Below are 18437 nucleotides of genomic sequence, written 5' to 3' on the forward strand. Positions count from 1 at the left end.
AAGGAAAAAAAACCCACACCCTAATTAGCTAAAGAATACCTTTTCTGATGTAATTCTCATGCAAACAGAATCAGGGATCATCCTGTTGCAGTTCTTATAAAATGTAACTGCCGGAAACAATGGTTCTGATGGCTGCAATTTGAATGTAGACCTTAAAGAATCATGATTCCAAACTTGGTGCCCTTTCCCTATCAATCAAAAGGAATCGTATGAAATAATTATTAGGCTACATAATTATTTTACAAAATAGAAGGTGTTTTTACTGCACATTTCCATTTTAGTACCAATCATTACTTCCCTGAATACTAATAACAGCGTTAAGCATTAATAGCTTGTTTTAAGGTAAAGGGTCAATAGTCTAAGACCTATGAAAGAACTCTGGGTATTTGCAATGTAAAAGAAACCTTTCACAGAAAAGTGTTAAATAATAAATGCATTTCTGGAGGAAATATTATATTGTGGAACATTTGAGGAGAAATGACAATTTATAGGACATCACTCAACTGTCTCAGTTTAAAATGTCTTTAATAATGCTATGGCTTTGCACTTAACTCAAAGGTTAACAGAAAGCTTGCAGCTCTCTGCAGAGGTCAGTATTATACTTGCTGAGGGGAAACTGAGGAACATGAGTAAATTGCACATGATCACTCAGTGCATGAGTAAAAGGAAAGGGATGTGAAGTGGTAAATCAATCCTCTAAGTACAGGACAATTTTGCCCTTTCTTTATTTCCAGAGTAAGCCATATCCTAACAAGAGTTTTTAAGGTATGATATGCACACAGGGGATGGTGAACTTCTTGAGAAAATGCAAAGGTACTTGAAACTTTTGTTTCAACTATAAGCTATTAAGGCATGTGAAGGGAAGAGTTGATATCAGTTTGAAATTCCTTTATGCTTTCATATATGCATTGATGTTTTCTGGGACCAGAACTAAAGACTCAAGAAAGAGGAAACTGAAGCCTGAAATCTCCTTGCCACACTGAAGTCAATGAACAGACTCTTCAAACAAACATCTGTTCTCTATGTGTTATGTAAATGCCCTAGTTTATTCATTTTGGGGCTTACTACAATTGTTTTTTTAAAGGGCTAAATATGGCACAACTAATGGAGGCTCCAATAAGCAAATAGGTTTCTCTTTTAACTTTTCCTCCTCTGAGTTCAGAATGTGTATCCCCTATGCTATTGCAAGGCATCTCAACTAAGCAACCACCATTCTGAGCAAGAGGACACAAATAAGGAAATAGAGAAGCATGACTGAAATGTCTTGAGAGGAACTTCCTCCAGCCATTCTGTATTCATGAACCTGAACCATCTCTTTAACATGATGACCGAAGTCCCATCTTAGAAACATGGAGAAGGAATCACATGTGTAAGACGTGATGAAAGAAGAACTGCAACTTCTCATTTACCACTCTGCTGAATAGTTGCTGAGGAAATAGGTAATGTGAGGTCAATTACAGGGGATCCAGGTGAGTCACAGAAGTAATAAGACGGGTCATCTGCAGGCCCTATACTTAGGATATCCTCTCCAGAAAACATGCACGTCCTTAAGTTTCCTCTTCAAAATCTTTTTGTTCATATAATGAAAGATTTATGCAAAGTAAATCTTCTTGAATCAGACCCCAAATCTGAGTTTCACAATTGTTTTTATTTTTGATGCTTAGCCAGAAAATCAAAGCATAAGATGCTTGCAGACAACATGAAACCAGCACTTACTATTCCAGTGGAGCAAAATCTTTTCCTAGAGCTCTCAGTGGATATACAAGTTTCAAGTGAGATTGGGACTTTGAAGGAATCCTTATGGTTCAGGTTACTCCTACAAGTTTGTTCATATCAACTCTCACATGAGTTAAGTGTTACCTATCAGCAATTGTCAGTGTATTTTTTAATATATATATATATATAAACATATTTTTAGCAAGCAGCACCTATTGAAACATATCTGAACTTGCTGCTAACCAGGCGTGGAGAAAACAAAGTTTGCTGTTGCAGCAGCCAGCGTAACAGTCAGCCAATATTTTGTAAAATCAGAAGATGGTTTGAAGCAGGATAGAATGTTGGGAACTTAAGGTCCTGTTTAACCACTTTTTTTTTTTTTAATGTGATTGGTTTAATGTTAAAAGTTACCTGTTCTCATTGTTGGAGAGTGTGAAGTTGCTTTCTGAGGGCAAGCTTCTATCAGCAGTTATGACACTGTATGTGAGTAAAGGGTTGTTTGTATTGAAGTTGTTCTGTATGCTACTGTTGCTGAGTTTTCTCATATTTTCATTGCCAGAACTTATGAAATAATGATCGTAAGACCAGAAAGCATGTGTCTGCTCCTCTGGTGGCTATCAACAATTGTTTTATAATGCTATAGAATACATATTTGACTGGTAAAGAGTTAAAGGAAAAAAATGAATCCTGTATAAAATCAGGCCATCGTATAATGCCTCTTCATTGCTATAATGATATCAGTTGCAACAAGTCCAATGGCTGACCTCATTACAAGGGTTTAATTGCATTGTTACACAGTTTCACTTCTTCTCTCTGGCCTCTTTCTCTTTATGACAGCTTTAGAAAGGAATTTCAGCTTGAGGTCAAAGGAAATTAATTACTGCTTTCTTAATCTGTGCTCATCTACATTTAGAAAACTTGGGGCTTTTCGCTAACATATTTGTGTCTCATTTCTGTATAGACCCAAAGTTGTAAGACTTTTGTCCTTTGTGAAAGTGCATAAATAGCCCTTTTCATATCAGAGGCTAGATTTTTTTTCATGTCATTTACAGTTGCACACATGTGGACTGATGCCAGTGGAACCAGTGGAATGTTCCAGATACACATTCACTGTGTAACTACCCACTGACCGAGGTAAGCACTTGCAATGTAACTTTAGCACAGTCTAAAGATTCCAGGCAGATGCCAGGTGTGAAAAGCAGCAGAAACAAAGCAAAACCAAACAAGCAACTGAACAAAACCCCAACCCACCAACACAAGAAAATCCAAACAAGCAAAATATTATAACTAGCATAAAATCAGAAACAGGTTGTTAAAAAATAATGGTAGCTGCTTCTGCAAAGAGATTGACTAAAAAAGAAAGTCTCTACTACTTTTTGCCTGCTAGCTACTTCCTGTTTCTATTAAATATGTCATTGGTTTATTAAGGAATACGCAGCTCATTCTTCAAAGAACTTCCAGTCCAAATAGCACGTGGCCCAATATACTGGCACCAAAACAGTGAGGAAGGGGACAAAGACAGGGACACTGTAACAATAGTCTTTGGTTGAAAAGAAAAAGAATGTGAAAACCATGGTTAGATGCTGCTGTAGCATGTTGTAGCTCTAGTAAGCTTTTCATAAATTAGGGCCCTAGTCCTGTAATTAGGTCATTTGAACTGATCTTTTCCTACCCTACAAGCTGCCTGGTTTGGAGAACAAACAAATTCACATCTTTAGGGAGTTGCTTTTGAGGGAAAAATAGAATTAGAGGTATCTCTGGAGTAATTTGATGAATTGACTCTGAGGGGGTAGGCCATACACCAGGGATAAGCTGAACAATGAGCAAAATGGTATGATCTAGTAGAATGAATCTATACAGAAATGTTATGTACCATGCATGTGCAAAATAATAGTACAGGAAATATATTTTCCTTCCAAACATTTATATTCCATACATTTACTATGGAATTCTGATTGAAAGTCATGGAAATGTTGACAAAAATGAAAACCTGGTAAGTTTTGAGCCCTGTGACATGAAACACTTAAAGTTTCACAAGCCTATTTTCTAACTTTTCATCAGCTCTGCCACCCACTGAAACTGCTGCTAGCAGAGCTGCATGTGCTGTTAGTTGATTATTTGCTGCCTCATTCTCCCATTGCAAGCAGTAAGATTGGCAATAACAAAACTGTATCTGCAAAGCAGACAGCTCATTGAATATTTTGCATTTCATCTGTTGTGACTAAAATTCTGCTCCATTAGAAATGCCTGCAGAGGAGCAAGGTTTCGTATAAGTCAGTGTGAACTGTTTTGCATAGAACCTACATACATTAGAGTGTTTCATTCTGATGATTGCCCAGTTTGTAAAACAAACTATGTAGGCCTTGTGATGTTGCCATAGAGCTTTATAGGGTAGAAATTGAAAGTTTGAAGCCAAACACACACAAATGTCTGTGCAGATGTCTTACCCAAATTTCTGGCTGTCGCACTGTGACAGGAGTCACGACATGTTGGGGATAGGTTGAATTTGAACTTACTAAAATATTTTTCAAGAGCTTCTTCCAAACCCACATGTGATTTCAGATGTCTTTCTTGGACTTGAGTATGGATTCAGGCCAAGAGACAACTGGTGTGCAACCATGAAGTTCAGCAAAATCTAGCAGTTATGCTGAAAAGAGGACCTGAGAAAGCTCAAACAACAAACAAACTTCTGACACTGTCATAGAGCTGTCTAGAGATGTAGTGTCACAGACAGATGTACCTGAATCAGATTAAATCTGAGTATCTTGGATAACAATAGCAATGAAGTAAAAGGCGCTTGAACTTCAGTACGCAGTAGGTATTTAGGTGAGCAGCCAAAATTGTTTGGGCTTGTGCTCAGTTTTTCCTAAACTGAATATTGAGAATGCTATATTGGTACTGATACATAAGGAACTTAGAACAAAGGTAGCTCGAATCATGCTCCATTCACGTTTTTAACTTTGTAAGAGACCTCTCCTTGGAGGATGTTGGCTAAGTCACTACATAGCAATCTAGGAATTATTTCACTCCTTGGGACCAAGAGTTTTGGTGCATCAATTGTCTAAGATGAATGTCACATTGAGGTGTGAAAGGATTAAAGCTGAAAGGCCTACTTAACACAGTCCTGACACTGGTGACAGAATTAAGTGGTAATGATATATAACAAAATGCTATTACATGAAATAGGATATTTTTCACTCAGTTTTTCGATTTTGTCTGATAGGACTAGTAGAACAAAATGAAAAACTATTCATCAATCAGAGGTCTGGCTAGGTCAGACACTTTGGTCAAGCAATGTGAGTAATTCTACCTACCTACACTATAATTTATTGCAAAATTAATGCCATAACATGCAAAGCCATTGTCAGATAAAAGTAATTCCTAATCCTGGGGAAAAAAAAAGCAAAATTTCTTTCTTTCTTTCTTTCTCTTTCCTTTTTATTTTTTTTCTAACCTGACTTTTTTTATTTTTATTAAACTTTTTTAATAAGTGGGGGTTACAGGATGATTCACTTGATGATAGAAGAATGGACCTTGAGCAGGGTTTGACAGACTTTCTCAGTCATTGACTAAACCAAGATATGTTAAAAAAGGGAACAAAAGAGAGTGTGAGGTATTCATTTTTGTTAAAATTTGCCTGCTTCATTACAACAGAATGAAATGTTTTAGTGGGGAGAACAACTTTTTTTTTTTTTTAAACTGTACTTTCTGTGAAGATTCTTAGGACAGTTTATTCTTAACCAGATTAAAATGCAATAATTCAGTCTTAATTGCACTGTAATGAGTAAGGGAGATGAATGGCGTATTGTTTTTAAAATGCTTTAATTTATAATTTGTTCAAAACCAGGACTCTTATGCCTACTGTTTGATTGGCCTTGATTACTTCTGAAAATTAAAATGTTATGCTGTGAAATATGTTGTAGATTCTGAAGGTGTTCTGAAGTTTTCATAAGGTATCATGTATGCCAACAGGAGAGACCAGGAAATGAGTGGAAACTTAAAATAAATAATAAATTCAACTTGTCCAGTACCCACACCAGACCTTCACAACACTCTGTTATTCTATTCATTCTTCAAAAGGAGAAACTGTGGCTGACAGAGATGGCCATCCTTCCCTTGGAGACTTGTGAGTATTCTTCAAACTGTCCCTTTTGTTTATTCCTGCCTAACAGCTGTTCTGGTGTAGGGTGCATTCTGCCATGCACTATGAAAAGGAACCAAATCTTGTAAAACTCTAGGGAGCAAAAAAAGGAAAGAGCCCCATGTATTTCTCCCTTTTCTTGATATGCCTCCTGCATAGTTAGAAGGGTGTTGAAACAGATGAGATTATTTATCTGCCCCTCTATTCCACCTCTTCATTCCTCCATCTCTTTTTTCATATATACGCTGAAGCTGTTACTGGCAGTTGAAGGAAGGTTAGCAGGAGGAGGTAGAGACATTCTTTGCAGAGGATTTGCCTATGTTGCGTGCTGTTTCTTTGGGATTGCCTGAATGAGATTTAGGAGATGGAACTTGAGTAGAATGAATGTGAATTGGTAGCAAAGGAATAAGAAGAAACTTCAACATGAAGCAGCTCCAGGTGTACTGCTGCATATTGAGGATTTCAGATTTTTCTTTATGGATTTAATAACTCTAAGATATTCAAACTCTGTGAAACAGAATGCTTATTTTGTATGGTCGTTTTGTTTTTTTTTTCTCATTTATGCAAACTGATTTTAGACAAAAAAATAGGAATAATTTAAGATCAGGAGTTAAAATGGAAGCATTACTATAATTGATAGATAAATTTTTTAGGAGAAAAGACAACAGACATAGATTCCAACATGGAACTAATCGACTTAGAACTAATTTGTGATAGCTTTCCCTTTAAGTTCAGGAGTTACACCTGAGAAATGGTATCTGCAAACACCTGCACAACTAGGAAGAGTCTTCATTTTGTGTAACTAAGTCCTCATATCAGCTAGCAGCCACATGCTGATTGCAGTTGGAGTTTGCAGCCCAAAAAGCTCATCTGGAACTATTTCAGCAGGCAGAAGCACAAGACTTTGAATCTCATTTCTGAACATTGCTGTGTCTGAACAGAACCTTTAGCCACCTTTTCTAAGTGTCCTCTTGTATTTCAGTCATTTTAAGGGCATGTGCAAATCTCATCAATTTTTGTGGATGCAGCGTTGTGATGTAGGTTTCATGGAGCTGCAACAGCCTAGCATCAGTTGAAAGTCTTCCTCAAATTTCTTGGGTAATTCAGGAAAGGTGTAAAATACACACAGCACTGCCCCCAGCAGGCAGGTAGAAGTACAGGTGTTGAAAGCACCTCTGGGGTCTGTCATGCTGAGAGCCATTCACCATGTTTAAAAGAACCTAAACTTTAGCACTGGCACCAGTAACATCTCTTGCAAGAATCTCCACCTGTGCAATCCCCGTTGCAGAGTAAGCTTTCTGCTTCTAGGTAATGTGCATTTCATCTGTTGTAAAGATACACATGAAAAAAAGGGCTGGCATTAGCCACATATCCATAAAAGCCTAGCAACCAAGAGTATTATCTTTATTCACAAGAAGTATAGCACTTTTAAGGTTCAGAAACATATATAAAAATTGGGTTCTGAAATGGTCGTTTTTCCCCTCTGCTATGCCATTATAGCGATCAGCCAAGCTTCTGCAAGGTAAATACTTTTGAAAAATAAGTGGAAATTTGCTGCAAATCAGTCCCTTTTGTGCATGGCCACAGGAGCATGTTGAAATGTTTGGACACTAATACCCATTCATTTTCTTGGCTCCATAAATAAAAGCCGCCAGCTATGTGGCGGCCGTGAAATGGTATTCTTCAGGACCCAGCAGGAAGCCCCATCCTTATTACCACTGCAGGGGGCAGGACAGGCCCAAAATAGCAAGACAACTAAATCAAGACATTTTCAATGTCTAACAAAATGACTGTGGTTTAGAGAGAAGCAAAAGGTTGGAAAAAAATTGGACAGCTTTTATACTTAGCGTAATACCTTTGTTAAAAGAGTTCAGATAAGAAAATAAGATCTTAAAAAAACCCCATAAGCATATTTCTGAATATCATTTGAAATATGTAAAGATCTTATGGAATCATAAACACAGTACTGCTTTCTGAAAGGACATTCTGTTTGAGTCATATTTTACAAACGGTAGTCCGTGGTTCATAGGAAATATCTTCTGGCAATGTCATTCTGTTTCTTGGTTTTTGATGAAACTAGCAGGTCTGAAAAGAGACACTGAAAATTTGTCAGTAAAATTAGAAATCTTTTTTTTTTTTTCTTTCGGCCACCAAAGAATAAGAACATTTATAAGGAGAAAAGATTTGAGATAGAATATTTCTATATTTCTGATATTTCTATAGCTTGAAGTAATTTTTTATGTACTTAATATGCCAGAAAACATAATGCTAGACTTTGGTGTAGCAGCACAGTGAAGGGCTGCAGTCAAAATAAAACCTCCATTAATACAACATGCTGTTCTTTATAACTGAGCCACGCTTATCTGGGAATAGATTAAAGTGGTTTTAATAACTGAACTTCACGTAACTTTGGTCCTTTAAGTGTACAAAGAACAATTCATGGAATATCACCTTGCTTAAGGTAATCAGGGATTAGACTGATGAGGTTATAATGAATTCATAGTTCATTTCAGTACTTCAAAACCAGCACATGTAATTCCCTACAGCTAGACTGCAAAAATCATATGGGGAAGATCTTGATCTTATTCAATTTTCAGTTGTTTATTATTTTGATTATAAATTTACTTAAACCAAGTTGAAGTAAGAGTATGCTTTGCACACTAACATTTCAATGAGGCATATATGTATGTATGTGTATACATAAAAGTACATTTGTATATACTTACTAACACACATTTTATAGAAAGAAACAGTTACTCAAAATTCATCATTATAGAAAGAAGCATTAGCTTTAGTTTCAAGAGAAAATAATTTTGCTTGAATGTTGTTAGCTTGCTCTGCGAAGTAGAAATTGCAAAGACACAAAACATCAGAGGAAAATCTCAATGTATTACTAAGATTAAAGAAAAATCAGAGATAAAAACAAACCCTGATTGTCTTGTAGGCTATCAAGGACTTTTTACAATAAAAATTAAGTCTGATGCTGGAAAGGGTGAAGCACGGTGAAAGTTCTGTTCTGAAGCAACCAATGTGCACACAAGGCTGTCTCCACTTCCACTTTGGCCTGGAGCTGCCATCAGGCTCAAGCTCCCTGACTGCTCAAACTTCCTTCATGTTGATTCTCCTAACTCTGCTCTGGAGTAAGCCATGTTGTGCAGGGAGGTTTGACACATGATAGGAGTGGTTCATATTTAAGCTCTGTCTGGGGAACAGATACAATTGGCTGGTTCTTTGGCTCAACAAACTCAAGTCTGAAGGTTAAGACAACATAGCTGTGGTTCATGCCACCAGTTATACCTTACAGTAACATGCGAAATCCATCCTTATGATTAGCTGTGTGCATGCATACTGAGATAAGCTGTGGAATTGGAAATCTGATATGAAGGAAAAAACAAATAGAAATTTAAGTCTAATTGTTGCTTGCGTTTCCGTGCGATTCCTCAAAGAATCCTTAAGAGGATAATTCTGATTGTATGCAGTAAAGACATACGGAAGTTTTGCAGTTGTCATTATAAGTGAAAGCCAGAATAGTCCGTCTCCATCCTGTATAGTATCTGCATCATTTTGTTTTATCTCCTAGCTGTGTGACACAGGTTTTGCAGACAGGACAGTTGTGTGCCCAGTCTGGTGGTAACCATAAACCTAATCCTTGAGCACAAGAGCTCGGCAGCCTTCCGCTTCCCATTACACAAGCAACTTAAGATACACCTTTGGGGCACTGACAGTGACCCAGATACATAAGGCTGCTCGCTGCCCAGCTGTACAGCTCACCTTCCTGACCCCTTGGTTTAAAAAAGCAAAGGATCAACCTGTCTACAAAGGAAACGGTAGCAAAGCATACATTGGTGTCAGGGCTATCATTATCATAATTGATGCTACTCAAGTAATTCAGACATTAAGCCTGTAATCTGTGCTGCTGTTTTTATCTGCTTCACTTAAAAGTTACAAGGCCAACATTCACTGAAACCAGTGGAGATTCATCTTGCTCATTTACATTTGGCCCACTGAGTACAGGATAAAATCTTGCCAAATTCTTCGAAAGCTTCTATTTGCAATATGACTTCCAAAATAATTAACCCTGCAAGCAGGATTTAGCAAACTTGTGTTTGGTACGTGAAAGGAATAATACCTGAAACATCTTTGTTATGCTCAGCCTTTTATGACTCAGACTTTAATGCTTGCAATAAACATTAGCTTTCCTAATAAAAACTCTAGTATTTCAGAGCTGGCACACAGTATGTTAACTGCATCTGGTGTCAACTGGAGATAATTAATATTTTATAGGTGTCTTCCATCCACTGTAGTTTAAATAGGAGTATTGTAGGGTGCTTACATCAAAGCTGGAGGCAATTGAGAGCAGTAGCTTGCTTTCTAGGATGAACTGATAGCAAGTAGACCAATTTTTATAGGATTGTAAAAGCTAAATGTGGCCATGGTTCATGCAGAGAAGCACTTTTTCCTTGTAGCTCTCACAATTCAGTGCTAATGCTCATGGCTTGTTTGCTGCAAGGAAACTGGAGAGATAGACAGAGGGACAGCAGACAGATAAACTGACAAATAGCTATGCCTATACTTAGACAAAGCACACAGTGACCCAGACAAACCACACTTTTTTTCTCTCTTTCTAAAGGCTTTAAAAATGTGCTCTATCAAGCATTTACTTGTGGCACAGATAAGATTTATCTTACAAGACTGGGCTAAAATTAAAAAGAGAGATGAAATAGCACAAGTGGTGCTAATATGTGTTTTGAAGCGTACCAATCGGCCTAGTGCAATGTCACAGCCCTGGGCTACATTTGCAAGTGGTCGAGCATCTCCTTTTTAAAAGGTTAACCTACAAAGAGCACACAAGCCCCTCTCTATGAATATGGGCAAACACCCAGGGAGCTCTGCAACAATAAGAAAATAATGACATCAACCTGACCATGCTTAAGTACATAACATGCTGAAGGTTCACGGTTGTGTGGCCTGGAACAATAAAGGAAAAATAAAGAAGCCTGCTTGGTAGGCCCCAGCTGTTATTAGCCATGCTGTGAGATCAAGGGAAGGTATGATATGGGCTGCCATTTCAATTGAGTCCAGGTTAATCTCTCAATTTGTGGAAAAGAAAAACTAAAAAAAAAAAAAAAAAAAGAACAGGAGAGAAAGCGGTTTTCACTCCACAGTGCTACATATGGGACAAATAACAATATCCCTATTTACATAATCTGTATTTAACCCTTTCCTAATAGAGACTTAATTTCCTAAGAGTCACAAACTGCAGATTTAATTTCCCTTCCCAAATGAAATGAAATATCAAACCTCTGTTAACTGTTTCTCATTGGTGCTGCTGACGTTTGCGTCTGACATCAAATGCTGCCACTGTTTGCCTGGGGGGAATGCTGGTTGCTGCAGGAGGATCAGAAATGGCTATAAGTAGCTATGAATGCCACTGGCTTTCTGTCATTGATCTGTTTCTAGTACTGAGTAAATCATTTAAAATTTGTGCTATCATTTACAGACGTGAAGCACGGCAAATAACGCTAAGCGCTCTCACCAGTTCTTTCAATTAATGTATTGCATTTCTTGAGTGAAACGCTTTGTAAGTGAAAAATCGTCCTGCTTTAAAGAGGCAGTATTGTGCTAAGGCAGTGTGGTGACTCGATCTAATAGCTGCTCTCGACGTGTCAGAATCTGCATTGATGAGAGCAGGGAGGCACAGCCAGGCTTCTCGGAGGTCGTGCGTGAGCATCCCTCAGACTCAGGTCAAAGCAGGATCCTCCAGCAGGTCTGCTATGGAGAGCTGCTTTTCTGCAGGCATGAAAATTGAAATGGTACCTCTTCAGGGGTATAATATAATACATAATAATAGCACAGAGATACTGTATTATATCTGTTTAATTTGTAGCTTCTGATGTGCTTCACAGTCTACGAGGTTCCTTTGGGGAGATGCTTAACTTCTTCTGACTGCTGTTCTCTGCGACAGCCCTCTGGAATACGGGGAGATGATTTCTTCCCCAAGAGCAACCAAGCATGATCACAGAAGAAGAGGCAGGGGAAAAGGGAGTTTGCAACAAGGGCTGAGGCCGAGATACTCCAGGGGACAAGGAGCAGACAAGCCTCAGGCAGCGAGAGCACGGGGCTTCCAAGGGAGCCAGGGGACTGCGTGGAACTTGTCAAAATTTAGAAAGTCACTGAGTTGCTGATCTGAGAGCAAGCCGGGGGGATATGACCCACCTTATAAGGACACAGGAGGCAGGGAGAGAATGCACTAAATTTTGCATTCCATTTTTGTGTTCCTTAATCTTTCTGAGGTTTCTTTCATTTGAAAAAGTTATTCTTATATCTGGTTTAAGAACAACTGGAGTTTGCAAAGCTAAAGCTGTGTTCTTTATGTGCTTCCTTTGCAGGAAAAGGTGCAGGCAGAGTCATCTCAAAGCTCTGCTGATTCAACATTGGCAATATTAGTAACAGATAAAAAATGCGACTTTTTTTTCTAGATACCACAATGCTTTGGATAAGTAAAAATATGTGCATGAAGCTGATCCAGGGGCAACTAGCAACTCTGTGACAAAGGGGAAAACAATGTCCCTTAGAGATCCCAATAGCATGTCAGCCCCTACGCAATTATTTCTTGCTGGATTGCTCCTGTATCCTTTATGGTCAAAAGTTGATCCACCAGTAGTAGGTGTATTTATTTTTGTTTTCAGTGTATGTTTTGTTCTCAGTTGTGCTTATGCCTTAGATTCTTAAGATTTTACATCATAACACTTCATTGTTCATCCCTGACTTAATCAGATTTTAACTATTCTAACAACAGCAAAAAAAGTATGGAGAAATTACATTGATTTTTCTTGAAAAGTTTAAATACAACTGCATGAAGAAGGTGAGATTAAGACAAAAATGTCATTCTGTTCATATGTAAAACCTCTATAAGCTGTTGTATTATGGAAGACAGAAGTCTGATTAGAAACTCCTACATAAGTGATACTTCAAAACTAAGCATGTGTCCTTCACAAGCACAGGGAAACACCATCTAAAACTCTGACACAATGCAGATCCTACTCCATTATATACTTTTTTGTATATGTATGCATAAGCTTGTCCGAGTATATGTAAGAAATAGAAGTACGTTGTGGTGTTTGCTAGAGGTGCTTGTAAGCAAGATGTAAATATAAAATGTAACTTCTATTTCTAAAACTTGTTTATGAAAGGAAATACCTCAAATTCCTGCACAACCTAAACTAAAATTTCTTCTTATGCTCTGGCTAGAGTATGTGCTTTGGAATGGCAATGGAGGAAGCACTAATTCTACAACTGTTTCTCAAAATTCACTTACCAAAGCAAATTGACTTACTGAACAAACAGGGAACAGGAAGACTCATCCCTGTAGGGTATCTGGACAAGGTTGGTTTTATAGTGTTAATGTAACCATCCTTCTTGGGTTGTTTCTTTTTGAAGACTATGATGTTCTTTGAGAAAATCCTATTGATAACATGAAATAAAATTCATTGTAGTAAAGGCATTATACTGGTAGATCTACATATTCTTTGTATTTTGTATTGAAATAACATTTTTATTAATGGTCTTTTGTTACAAAGTGGAACTGGGCAGCATTTGTTTGGGACATTAAGGGTAGCCAATTATGCTTTAACGTTTTTAATGGAGATTCTTTAGCATATTCATTTTGCCTGAGATAAGGGCCTATAGTAGAACATAAAAAATCTTTGTATATATTTGTAGACAATTTTCCCTTTGTGTATTTTTTCTTTTCTTTTTCTTTTTTTTTTCTTGTGACTAAATAGTAAGGAACAAAGCACTTGGAAGCTGTTTAGTCCCAATTATTTTTCAGCGCTAGGTTAATTTGTTAAAAACATATTCATGACATTACAAGGCCAAACAGTGAAACCCTGGAGAGCAGTTAAATAAATAAATAAATAAATAAATAAATCCTCTCCTTAAGCTCCAGAGCACTATTTTTTTCAGAATTATTCAACCCACGTCCCAGATCTTCCTTCTCTAGTTTATATACTTGCCTTCTCTTTGGGTCCAGTAGTTAACTTCTTCACTGAACTGACAGAACCAACTTAATCTTGCTAGATTTATGCAACACTTTGAAGAAAGACTGTATTTAGTGCCTTGAGCTGTATGCGGTCTGTGGCTACTTTTCTTCTGCTAACCATTTTGTCTGTTCTTCAATACTTTAAATTCAAAACATTTCGGATTATAAATTTCCAGATGTGGAGACCAAATTTTCAGTGCATATATTCATAGCATGGAACATCATGGAGTCCTTGTGCTTGAATGAGTGCTACGTATTACCTGTAATGTAATAAAAGTAGCAGTAACAGGGATATCACATCCTAATTAATCATGATATTTTTTGCACAGATAAAAAAAAATCTATAACCTGCTCCTTTCCCACTCATTAACTCTTGTAGCAAGAAGATGTGGTCCCCAGAAATGTAGCTGCATTTGCTGCTGTGGAAACACGTCATGGCTTCCCTTACCTTTGCAATATAAGGAGTAAGTTCTGGACCTGTATTATAAACCCACGTACAGAGAATCATTACCAAGTACTACTTTTGTTCTTTTGGCAAAGCATTGCTAGCACACACTAAGTCATGACTTATTTTATTCACATCGCACTGAACAGCAGTGCAGCCAGGTGTTAAATAATAATAGAGGTATTTCAAATGCCTTGGCCGTTCACTTGGGAGAAGAATTCAATAGTTCAGATACTTACCTGGAGCCCACCCAAACCATCCTGCTCTGGAAAATGAACTAAAAAAATATTGTAAAAAAATTGCCTTTATAAAACAATCCCTTTTTTCTGTTTTGTAAGATTCCTTAAGGGATAGAAGTTTGGGTACGTACATATGAACATATAATGTGTTATTTACTCAAAGGTTGTTAGGGTGCTAAGGATTCAGGATGTGATGACTTCTTATATTAATTTGCTTTGTATTTCCTATTCCCATTACGATCAGAAGTGCTGAGGGGGAGAATAACCATTAAATTAGCTTTTGAAAAAATCTATCAGAACCTAAGAAAATATATTTTACTGATTTTTAATAGTTTCTCAAATTAATTCTAATATTAATAAATTATTATATTTTTATGATACTATGCTTCTCATATATAGAAATATGTGATTTAAAAGGACTGCAAACTGAAATGGTAAATGTGTAAAGTGTAGTTGTTTTTGCACGCACAGTGTTTGTCAACAACAACAAACAGGTTTTTCTCTATCTTTTCTATATTATAAGGCTTTTGGCTGCACATGAAGGCAGAAGTTTTGGCTTCTCAGAACTTAAGAATATTAAGGTCCTGCAAGTAGAACACCCCACAGAACTTAAGAATATTAAGGTCCTGCAAGTAGAACACCCCAGATTTCGTCACTGCTGAAATCCATTGTCTACAGGTAGGAATTCTCCAGCAGGTGTGTTCGGAACAGAACTCAGATCTACAAAGTGCTAACTCAGTGATCTTCTGTATGCTTTTTCTTTAAATGAATTTCTGTTCACAATCAGTGGTGCTACCATGCTGAAATCCCTTGCCAATGGATTGTGAACAAAAATTTTTTGACGCAAGACTTTGTTCTGAAACATCCAGTTTATATATATGTGATATCATTGCATTTGTTTCCATAATAAACAGGACATTTCTTATTTCCCAGTTGGAAAAATTAATATTATGGAGGTGAGAATATGGTGATTATTTTTTTTTTCCAATTTTCTCCTTGGACTTTGTGTAAAAATAAGATACCGTTAGTGCTCTGGACAAGCATGAGACCACCAGCTAATTTTGCATAGCCCACTGAACAGTTAGATGGGAATTGCTCTTCAGGGTGTTCTCTTTGACAATAAACAGAAGCCTCAAGTCTGTGTTTGGCTGCAGTTCAAAAAAATTACTAAGGAATCCTACACACTTATGTATATAAATACAAGCAACTCCGCATTCCCATACAGTAAGCTTGCAACCACAGTTATTAACATTTTGAAATGAGTAAATGCAAATAAAATGACTGAGTAATACATGTTATGTTAAGATCAGCTATATGAAAAGCAAAAGGATTAAAAGTTAATTTCATCCTTTTTAATTCAAGGGACATATAAAGTGGCATTCTGGGTAGAGTCAACTCCTCTTTTATCAGTCCTTTGATGATGCTTTCTCACTGATTCAGTTGTTCAAATGCTACCTACATAATAAAATCCTGAGTTAATTTACTAAGATTTTACACCAGTGCAAATGAAAGAAGGGAAAGTGCTAAACAAGGCAATTAGCACTCTGTTTAGTGCACTCCCAAAATAAATGTAGGCAATTTACAATTTGGCAAATGGTGCTCTATCCGGATCCAAGTCATTTCTGCCTAAGGGGTTGGTGCAGTTCATTAGGGGTGAAGGGAAAGGGTCTTTGTTTTGCTTCACTTTTTAACTACATGTGTGTACTTATACACATACAAATACACACGTTGCTATTCAGGTCCGCCCCATCTTATAGCGCAGCAACAGATGTGACCTCTTCTGGGGTTATTAGGATTTCTGGTGGAAAAAATGTCAAGCTCTGTGCTCACACTGTCCACATCAATAACCTCATTTATGGTGATAATGCTCCTTCCAAAGTGAGGGATTCCAAAATTGGCAATTCACTGATAACCTCCGTTCTGACTTTCTTGCCATGATGGTTTTCTGTGTACTTACATGTTTGTTATCACTGGAGCTGTTCAGATCAGATCCTGGGAATGTCCTGAGTGAAATGATAAGATAAAGTACTCTGCAACTACAACTGACTCTCTTTTTAATTGACAGGAAGACTGCACTATGACTTCTATGTTTATTCTTGTAAGCTCCTTATTAATGCAAAAATAATAGCTGTTATTAATGCAGAGTCACAGCCAGCATTAATATTTAAGATGTAAGAATGAAGGAGGTTAAATATGTGTTTATATTAGTTTTAAACAAAGAGCTCTGCAAAACAGTTAAGGCAAGTAATGATGACCGTTCGCACAGAGAGTGTATGTGATGTGAAATACCTGGTGTGTTCTGGGATTTAAATACACATTCTTAGTGGAATAAAGATATTTAGTTTCCTGCACTGTCATGCAATTGACTCTCTGAGTTGCTACTGCTTCTTGAGAAACAGAACTGAGACTAAGAATCTAAACAAAATGTGTTATAATCTATGATATCAGGACTTTTATTTTTTCTTTATTCAGTGAGTAGGGCCCTTTTATATGATAGATCATAAGGTAAAAGCATTCTTTTGTGCCCTCTAGCTGCTGGTTGCACAAATGAAAGAAAGAGGGAGAAAACAACCCTGTGATTATTAAATTCTCCTCATCTTTAGGGTTAAGTACCCTGGCTAATAAAGATCTCTCATGAGGATAAAGTTTCTTTCTTGGCAATGTCACATCCATTTAAGTAAAAATCATTTGGATGCTTTCAGGGATTCAAGCTGTTACCTTTACATAAAGCATCTACACCAATTCTTTGTATTGTTTTTATCCTCTGAGAAGGCCTGACACTGCGTTTCTTGGTTAAGCAAACCTCCCACTGAGGGTAGGCTGTGGGATTGGGCCCTTTTGTGCTATAGAAAATTCTATTTCATAAGAAGGAAAAAAAAATCCTTATGAGTTCACGTAAAAATATAAGAACTACTTCTGATCATTAAACATGCTGTTTCAAACTGTGACAATTCAGCCTGATCTTGCACTGAGCAATCACTGAGTCTTTTGATTTCAGACTTGTTCACATCACGCTGGTGTCTGATCTGCATACCCTCATGTTCCAAACTGTTTCATTTTCTTTGCTTGCTTATTCTACTAATACCTTTCTTAAGACAAATAAGTTCCTGCATTTTTTCAGATTATAAATTATTGCTTTATTTTTTTTTTAATTATCTGAGAATTCTCAACACTTAAAATCTACCTTTTGTACTTAAACTATGAAAAACATGAATGGACTAAAACACCATTGGACTTCTCCTTGGATTCTATTGATGTATGTGTAGATTTGGGCTTATGTAGTCTTAAATCAGAACAAAAAGGGTCTGCTTTAGGCAATTAGAAGAACTTAGTAGCCTGTAAGCAGAGTTAAGCACTGGCATGGACTGGGACAAAGAGGCTGTGCTGCTGAAGGTTTTCAAGAAGAGGTTGGACAAAAATGTCAGGAGTAGTTCAGGATCTGATCCTGCCTTGAGGCTGCTGTGCAGTATAGATTGTCTCTCAGTTGTTCTCATTGTTTTTATGATTCAGTGCTCTTCCACATTCCAGGTAAAACTGATGCTTGATTTGCATTGCCATTCGTAGAGCAATTCCTTCCCCTAAGTGTTGTGCCTACATTTTGGAGGTGGTAAATGATATCCGTGCCCTTCCCCTCCCACTCTGTGGCAGAGAAGGAGGTTCATCAGCCTCCAGGCTGTCAGCAGGCTGTTCTCATCAGCTGTAGGCTTGGTTACATCTTCACCTTGCTCATGATCTGTTTAGGAGGGCATTTTTCTTGAACCTTCCTTAGTGTAAAAGGAAGAAGCCTTTGCTGAACTGTATGTAATGCAACAGCATTCAAAATACATTTGGATCCTACTCCCATCTCAGAGAAAA

The 18437-nt window shown here is 37.3% G+C and overlaps 1 long non-coding RNA gene across 2 annotated transcripts in view; it reads left to right on the top strand.

Moving 5' to 3' along the window:
* LOC109369660 overlaps positions 1 to 18437 on the top strand; it is a 40249-nt gene that overhangs the window by 8410 nt on the left and 13402 nt on the right. For both annotated transcript variants that reach the window (XR_004161089.1, XR_004161090.1), the window contains exons 3-6: positions 2769 to 2850; positions 5689 to 5842; positions 14278 to 14362; positions 15106 to 15260. This is a non-coding gene — a long non-coding RNA (uncharacterized LOC109369660). The remainder of the gene's footprint in view (positions 1 to 2768; positions 2851 to 5688; positions 5843 to 14277; positions 14363 to 15105; positions 15261 to 18437) is intronic.

The sequence above is a fragment of the Meleagris gallopavo genome, chromosome 12 (genome assembly GCF_000146605.3).
Source record: "Meleagris gallopavo isolate NT-WF06-2002-E0010 breed Aviagen turkey brand Nicholas breeding stock chromosome 12, Turkey_5.1, whole genome shotgun sequence".
Taxonomy (NCBI): domain Eukaryota; kingdom Metazoa; phylum Chordata; class Aves; order Galliformes; family Phasianidae; genus Meleagris; species Meleagris gallopavo.